The sequence below is a fragment of the Sus scrofa genome, chromosome 8 (assembly GCF_000003025.6).
Source record: "Sus scrofa isolate TJ Tabasco breed Duroc chromosome 8, Sscrofa11.1, whole genome shotgun sequence".
In the NCBI taxonomy this organism is placed as follows: Eukaryota; Metazoa; Chordata; class Mammalia; order Artiodactyla; family Suidae; genus Sus; species Sus scrofa.
In genome coordinates, this window is record NC_010450.4 from 103,708,947 (window position 1) to 103,717,554 (window position 8,608).

Below are 8,608 nucleotides of genomic sequence, written 5' to 3' on the forward strand. Positions count from 1 at the left end.
AGCATCATTCCTTTTCTGGGGAAATATTTTTGTACTAGAAGTAAAGACTGTTACAGAATGTATACTATTGATGACACAAGGCTGTGTTTTTTATGGGACTAGTTTTACTTCTTTGGGTTTTATTAGATCAATGCTTTGGCACTCTTCAGAACTAAGAGCTATCAACACAAACCTTGAAAGCAAATGGCTTACTACAATACGGTGAAAGAAAGTTAACAAACCTCATAATGTTTAAAATTTCATTAGAAATATATCTAAGAGTAGACTAACATTTCAAATTGCTTCTTTATTATGTAAAAATACCCCTAGGCTTTTCAATTAAATTCTCTCATATTCTCGTGAGTTATTTTTTCCTTTTAATCCAGCCAACTGAAAAAGAAAACAATTACTAACGCCTAAAGCTAATGAAAACAAAAATAATCTATGGAGAGGTTTTCTTCTCTATGGACATGTTTACCGTTTTCCAGGGAAGAGAAAATTGTACTAATATCCTCTCACATTTCCTCTAGAACATTATGGTTCAAGAACTCGAGTGACCAGCTAGAGAAAATATAACCCCCCCCTTCTTCCCCATGGATAAAAAGACCATAAAAAGCTTTTTTAATTCTTTAAAAGTATTCATTTAGAATCCAGACACTCAAAATATTTTACCAATGAACCACTAAATGTAAAGCATGTCCTGAATTCCAACTCTGCAATGCCTTGTGTAAACTTTGAAAATTTAACAAATTCTTCATACTCCTCATAATTATGGAACAGAAAAGTGCCAATAAAATTCCTAAATCTGGAGTTCCCATTGTGGAGCAGTAGAAATGAATCCGACTAGGAACCATAAGGTTGCGGGTTCAATCCCTGGCCTCGCTCAGTAGGTTAAGGATCTGGCATTGCTGTGAGCTGTGGTATAGATCGTAGATGTGGCTTGGATCTGGCGTTACTGTGGCTGTGGCATAGGCCAGCGGCTACAGCTCCAATTAGACCTCTAGCCTGGGAACCTCCATATGCCATGGGTGCGGCCCTCAAAATACAAAAAAGACAAAAAAAAAAAAAAAAATCCTAAATCCCAGGGAAATAGAAGTTCTGGGCTCTACCAGAAATAGGTGAATGTGTATCTGTGTCCCTCCAAGTAAACCAAGAGAGTGTATGATCCTACCTGCCATTCAGATCTGACTGGATCAGCAACGAGATAAGCCACTGAAAGCCTAGCCCTGAGATCCTGAACCGGGTGTCTTGGCTCCAAAATGTAAACTGGGTCAATCAGAGGTTGCAGAGACTTTCTAATAAGCAGCAATGGGGAGGCCTGCCCAGTAGGACTTGGAGGAGGATGAATGGGAGCTGGTAACTCTATGGAAAACAAAGAATTTATAAGGAAGAGAAATGGAAATGAGAGAGAAAGCATTCTCTGAAGCTCTTCCAAAGGGCTATAATTCCTGAATTCTTATGGAGATTATACATGCATTTAAAATAATATTCTCCTCCATTAACTTTTTTCTTAAAACTTTGGATACATTTTCTATTTCTTATAAGCACTTTGACTAAGACACTATTATTATGAATACCTGACTAGGAGTTCCCATTGTGGCTCAGCAGGTTAAGAACATGACTAGTATCCATAAGGATGTGGGTTCAATCCCTGGCTTCTCTCAGTGGGTTAAGGATCCAGCATTGCTGCAACCTGCAATGTAGGTAACAGATGCGGCCTCCGATCTGGTGTGGCTGTGGCATAGGCCGGCAGCTGCAGCTACAATTTGACCCCTCTGGGAACTTCCATATGCAGCCCTAAAAAGAAAAAAAAAAGAATGAGTACCTGATTATACAAAGAGGCAGTCTGATACACAAAAAAGAAGAGTTGTGGTTGTCATGTTCTAGGAGGGCAAGGCAATAGTCGTACAACCTTAAAGGTCATTTAATCTCTCATAGCTCAAGTTTCTTCATCATAAGATGAGGAAATCAGTCCACACTTTATGGAATTATTATCAGGATTTTTTTTAAGTGAATGTAAATCTATTATTTTTTAACACAGAGTGAGAGCATAATAAATGACATTTATAAGTATGAAATTAGTTTGTATGTGCTTCATTTGGCCTGTGTAAATGTTTCCTTTTTTATATTTAATTAAATGAAAGGTACTAAAAAGGTGAAGGCTTCCTATTTCCTCCGATAGGCTGTAATTCCCTTATGAAAAATTTTTAATAGCCTACATGTTTATGGACATGAAACATATCAGCCACGGAAACTGCATTTATTTTCCGAGCTTTTTTTTAAGAAATATGAATATGAATTGGTGAAGAAAATGGGTCTATTCACTCCTTATATTTTCTTAAATATAAGTGTATTTGGTGTATCTGGCTATTATTTAGTATCATCAAAGCTCCTTCAAAAAGATTGACCCTTCTTTTTCAGATGATTAAAACAAGCGGACAGCACAAAAATTAACAGCAATGTGCCTTGCGTTAAACACTTACACAGTACCAGATCCATTCATAATGTATACCATAATCCAAATACTCTTTTATCCACTGAAGTGTCAGAAATGGTTTCTTATAAACACCATAACTGAATACATTCTGCACATTTCCTTAGGCAACAATATAGCCATTTCATATGAAGTTCCCATCTTTCCATATGAATACACAAAATGTCTAGCCTTTGCAAAACAGACTTTTAACAGAAGAGAACAAATTAATTCTTTGTTTTTCACTTCACAATGAGAAAAACAGCTGAGGACTCTTAATTGAAACAATGAGAAAACACACAAAGTCCATGTATCTCTTTCAAGAAAAGTAACCCTTAAATGCTTTCCAGTAGGAGGGACTTTAAGAAAATTAAGTGGATAAATAAACTTTGGTGGACAAATTCCCAAATAGTCTTTTCTAAATTGAAGCCATCTACACATAAAGTCTACAGATACCTTTTCTTTAAAAAATTCAGTATGATTATTACAAGAAGTATCAAACTTTCTTTGTTCATCTTAACAAGAAATATTTTATTATTGGACATTGTGCAAGTTCCTTGTTCTAATGCCAGAATTTCAAACATTTTTGTGTTTATACCTTGGTGATAACTTATAATAACGATGACCTGAAGCAAAATTAATTCCATCCTCACTCAATGCTGACTTATCCGAAAATAAAGGACATGTTTAACCATAACTTTCAAAGTTTTGTTTGTAAATTTAGTAACCCTATTAAATACTTTTTTTCCTTAGTAGCTTTGATTCTTTTCTTTTTTCTTTTGGTATTGCACTTGACAATCAGCTTAAGTTATCTGCTATTTACAAAAAAAGGAAAAATGCAGTCTGGAAACAAGATCAGAACCTCAAAAGACCATAATTCTGTGCATCCCAACCTGACATTGCTTGCTGAAACCATCGAGCCACAGGAATTTCTTTATTGATCCTAGGATTTTTGTTGAACTATTTATTTAATATAATGCATATTTTATAAGAAAACTTTCTTACCATTAAAACTAAACAAAGTTGTTTCAACATTAGTAATTATCTGTGGTTTTTAATATTTTTAATTTACTAATATATTAGATATACCTGTAAAGCTTATAGAAGTTTTAAAAATTACACATTTTCTCCTGGGAGCAATAATATGTTAAACAAACTGCCATTGTTTAATGCTGTGAAAATCATTTTAACAAATGGTACAATAAATGCACTGTCTTTAGCCTCTTTATCTTCTAAGTTAGTGTGGTACTTATCACATTTTAGCCAATGTTTTAAGCTAAAACAAAACTCTGGATTTGCTTTTGTACTACCATATGTAATTTCAAACAGCTTTCAGGAAAAAAAAAATGTATATATGGGAAATCAACTAAGCAAAGATTTCTCTAGATTTGCCCATGTTTCACTAAGAAATAGTTTAATGATCTATTTCACTGCATCTGAGTGTAAATCTAAGAACATTGTTAGTTTATAGCTCTAAAGAAGAGGTTTAGCATATTCAAAATGCCCAAGTAGATATCACAATAGCAATTATGAGATAAGTGAGCAATTTAGTGTATCAAATCACTTAATTAAAATAAGTTATTTAGTACAGTTTTGTAGTGTTTATCTTATAAAGCAGCCAAGAAACATTTTTTAAGGGACTTCCAAGAGAAGTTTTCCATATTTTTTGTAACATAAAACATTGACTTGGTTTGGCTGGAAAGAACAATTCAGTTTTCAGTAGATCCATTAAAAACAGAATTATGCCTTTGGTATGTAGTATAATTTATATATTTTCAAATATACTTTGATAACATACAATGACTCTTCCTTATAAGTTCTAAGTAAATGCCATTCAAATCTGTGTTTCACTGGAAGGCATGAGAGCAATTTAGTTAACCAAGTTGTAAAGGAGTAAAAGCAAGTTATGGATGACTATGACCCCAAAGTTAATCTCTATGGGGATTGTGGCAGGGATATAATTAGTTATTTGGGGAAACAAAATGGAAATAAGAATTGAAGAGAAGTGGGAAAATATAAACACCTTCCACTTTAAGGTTTATTTCTCAAATTTCTTACCAAAATTGTTACTAAGAAAATTCTTGTATTGATGTTTGTTTACATGTGTGTTCAACATTTAACCACTTAACTATTATGGCTTTTAAACAACAAAGTTTAGTAGTGCCTTTGATTTGCTTCAGTATAATGGACACCCTTACTTGGGTTTTAAATTTTGTTTGGATAAAAGTGAGGCATGTTAGGATTGGGGATCTTATCTTAACTTCTCAAATCCCTTAACACTCCAACGCTTGAATGAAAACAGAACTGAGAAAGGGCAATCCACCAGGCCTTTCCTTTGGAATCTAGCTTGAAAGGGGCCTTTTCCACAGGACAGTTTTAAGAAACAGACATAAAACTAAGCCCTGTACTATATTATTTAACTTTAAATGAACATCTCTTTAGAGCGAAACAAATTATTTATAAAAATAAACATTGGTTCAGTCGCCAGAGTTATAGGTTGAGGTGACATGCCCACTGCCTTGAGGAAACCTGGAATATTTTGGATGGCTCCAATAAAAAGCCCTTAAGGCTATGAAACATGAATCCTTGCTATCCATCAAAGGTCATGTTGTTCTGTCCTAACTGTGTAAATAAAACTCCATCAGCTACTTGTGTTCCTCTGTGAGTCAAGGAGGAGCAGCTCATGGTCGTTGCTTAACCTCATAGAGAAATAAAGATTAAATGCCAGTAGCATAAGGTCTCTTTTATCCATCTAGGAGGAAACCAAGGTCCTCTTTGGGGTTTTTTTTTTTTCTCTTTTTTTTTTTTTTTTTTTTAAATTTTTCCATGGCCGTAGCTATTTTAAGTGAGTTTCGAGAGAATCTATAAAAAAATTTGGTCAGAATATTTCAAAATCCAATCAAGTATTTTTCTTTGAAGTGTTAGATAAAACAAGGTGAAAACTGTATGCAGTTAGGAATAACCTCCAAATTTTTAAAATAGGAGCACACTTCCTGACTCCAAGTTTATTTCATGGATACGACTCTCCATTCCTCTATCCCCATTTAATTATCAGCAGGAATAGCTAATCAGTTTGGTTACTGATATGGAAAGGAGGATGTGAGTACCAATTATAGAAACCAGCAATAAAAAAAGAAAATATGTTCTTCCCTGATCAAAAAGACCAAGAGATGAATCCACACCGAGATGAGCAAAGGCCGTTTTCCTCTGCATTCCCGGAATTTACAATATATGACAAACTCCAACAGGCTCTCAGCAGCTTTTCTGAATGAGACAGGCCTAATCAGATGTTACACAGCCCAGACACACATGGGCAATTAGCACTTTCCACAGGTCTCTAACCTGTGACCTTTCATTCTCTCTAGATTAACACCCAGGACTCTGATCCACCGACATCAGTAAACAATTCAAATCCAAATATGTTACCTTAAAGGATAGAAAGGGATTCAGAAAGTTGCTCATCATATCAAGTTTGCCAAAAACTGGAGGATATGCTAAACTCTGTGGAATAACTATATAGCATAAACTCATTATGCGTCAGTGTGCTACAAGTTAGAAATTCCAACTTCTGCCAGATATGTTATATTAGCATATTTATAATGAAATGCTAGATTAACAATGTTTGACATCTTCACTGCGTTTGTTCACTTTCAGTTCTATTATTACTCTGAACAGCTCCTTCAAAAACATTCACTGGCTAACAGTAGATTGTGAACAATTTTGGAAAAAAGGAAAAGAAAATAGAAGACTGTTTAAAAGCTATTTATATTTTCATTGAATAGCTTTTTGGAGAATGATCCTGGATTAATTACAGCATTATAAAATGCTATAATTTTAAACACTTTTTCCTATATTCAATCCCATATAGTATTAAATCCACAAGACTTCTTCATAAGTTTCAAATTGAACACAATGAAAGTGTTCAAATTTTTACTAAGGTAGTGAGGAAATGCTTGCGTAATTTCACACCTCGCTGAGTAAGCAGAAGAAAGCCTAGAGTTTATTAATTATGCATTGTTTCTACAGGTGATCTTTTTATTTCTAAATGTCTCTAATGGACTTTCTGGTAGGTACCATATTTGGAAGATGGGGCCATGTGATTTAATGGAAAAACATCAACTTTGGTAAAAAGGCAAGCCTGAGCTTGGATACTTACTAGTTGTGTGTGACCTTGGGCAGGCTGCTCACTCTGTTCTGTTATTCTTTTTTCCCCATCTACAAAGATAAGGAGGATAATATTTTGCAGGGATGATTTAGGATTTTAAAAGTAATAGTAAGAATCGAAAGCAGATCACCATCCCTCCCCCACCCATAAAAGTAACTATCCCCAGAACTGTATCTAATTCCAATATAAAAATTGTTCTGAAAAAATATTCTCAAAGTTTCCATTTATATTATTAAAAATAAATCAAATGATCCATTAAGCATAAACATTTACTAAACTGGCCATCTTGTTTAGCTAGGCACAAGATGGTAGGGAACAAAGGTCTGGTCAATCAGACAGCTCTTCAGGTAATTCTAAACCTCAGTGCTGGAGCCTAGAAGGTCACATACTTTTAGGCGTCCCTGGAGAACTGCTGCCAGTCACCATAGACCATGGGTTCCAAACACTTGGCAAGATAAGCAAAACAAGCCACCCATGAATTTAACCACAATTGTATTCTTTAAGAAGAGACTTGAAATTTTGTGCAAGAGCAGAATTTTCTGCCTGGCCATTTCTGCTTTTTTTTAAAAAAAATTTTTTTTTCACTTTTAAATAAATGACACCCATATACACACACTCATATCTGGATTAGACTTATTTCTCCAGAACTTCCTGAATGTAAAATTTTTTTTGACTGAGATCAATTTAAAAAACTTCAATTTTAAGGAATGAATGTTAAAGAGAACAGGGAACTCTACCCAATGTTCTGGGATAATCTGTACAGGAAAAGAATCTGAAAAAGAACAGTTTATATATGTTTATGTATAACTGAATCACTTTGCTGTGCAGCAGAAATTATAAATCAACTATACTTCAGTAAAACTTTTAAAAATGAAAAAAAAAATCAAGAGTTCTACTACACACATGGAAAAATGAACTGGTGAGTATATGCTTACATTATTTGAAAACTTAGTTTAGGCTTAGTGGGAATTAAAATTGTGTCATATTTGCAAATTAGTGTCAGAATATTCACATACATATGTGTATTATAATATCACCAAAAAGATAGCAGGATTCTTAGAGTAATTTAAATATTTCTAGAACACAGGCAGGTTTTCTTAAAATATAGGTTAAAAAAGCACCAAATTTAATGAGGTTCTAAAGTCAAAATGTAGACAAATTTAAATTCAGTGTTCTCAAGGAAAAATATTTCACAACCATGCCATCCATGCTTATCTTGCAATCATCAGCTTTCCCTGCTTTTTACTCTCCCCTGAATCCCAGACCTGGCAGGGCTTCTGATGCCCAGCAGCCATGCTTAACTGCTGAGGATTTATTGAATGCTTACAACCAACATGGCATTTATTTTTCAGCGATTACAAATAAAATATATGTAAAACAATAATATCCATCATCCGAATGCAGGACCATAAGTGAAACTCTTTTATATCCTGCAAACTCAAAATTTACTTAATTACAGCTGATGGATAAGGCATATCTAAAGTAATTATTGCTCTAAAGATCCTTGAAAATACTGAAACATATATCTAAGTACTATTTTGAAGTAAACGCAATGTAATTTTTCAAAAAATTTATTGAGTATAAAGTTTTTAGAATAATTTACTTCTTTCAACTACAAGAAAAACAACCAAGTTAGGAATCTCAAATTTTCGTAGAGTATTATTTACAAAAATTAAGAAAACATTGGGCCATTGTTTCTTCTCCTGGCTCTCATTTGAAGGTCACTTTTCAGTCTATTTAGGGAAAGAAGGTTATATGAATATTTCATTAGAGAAGAGATAAGAGAAAAGCAAAATAAATATAGGAAAGACAGAAATAATGAGATGGGAAGCCAGTTAGGTGAACATGACATTAACAAAGGAATGAAAGTGTGGGACTTTGTGGAATGTTGCCCTCTTTTCACGAAAAGCATAAAATGAAAAGAGAAATAAGAAAAGGTGGCATTTTACAGCACCTACCAGCCAGTTTCAATTGGCTAATGTAAGCTAGAA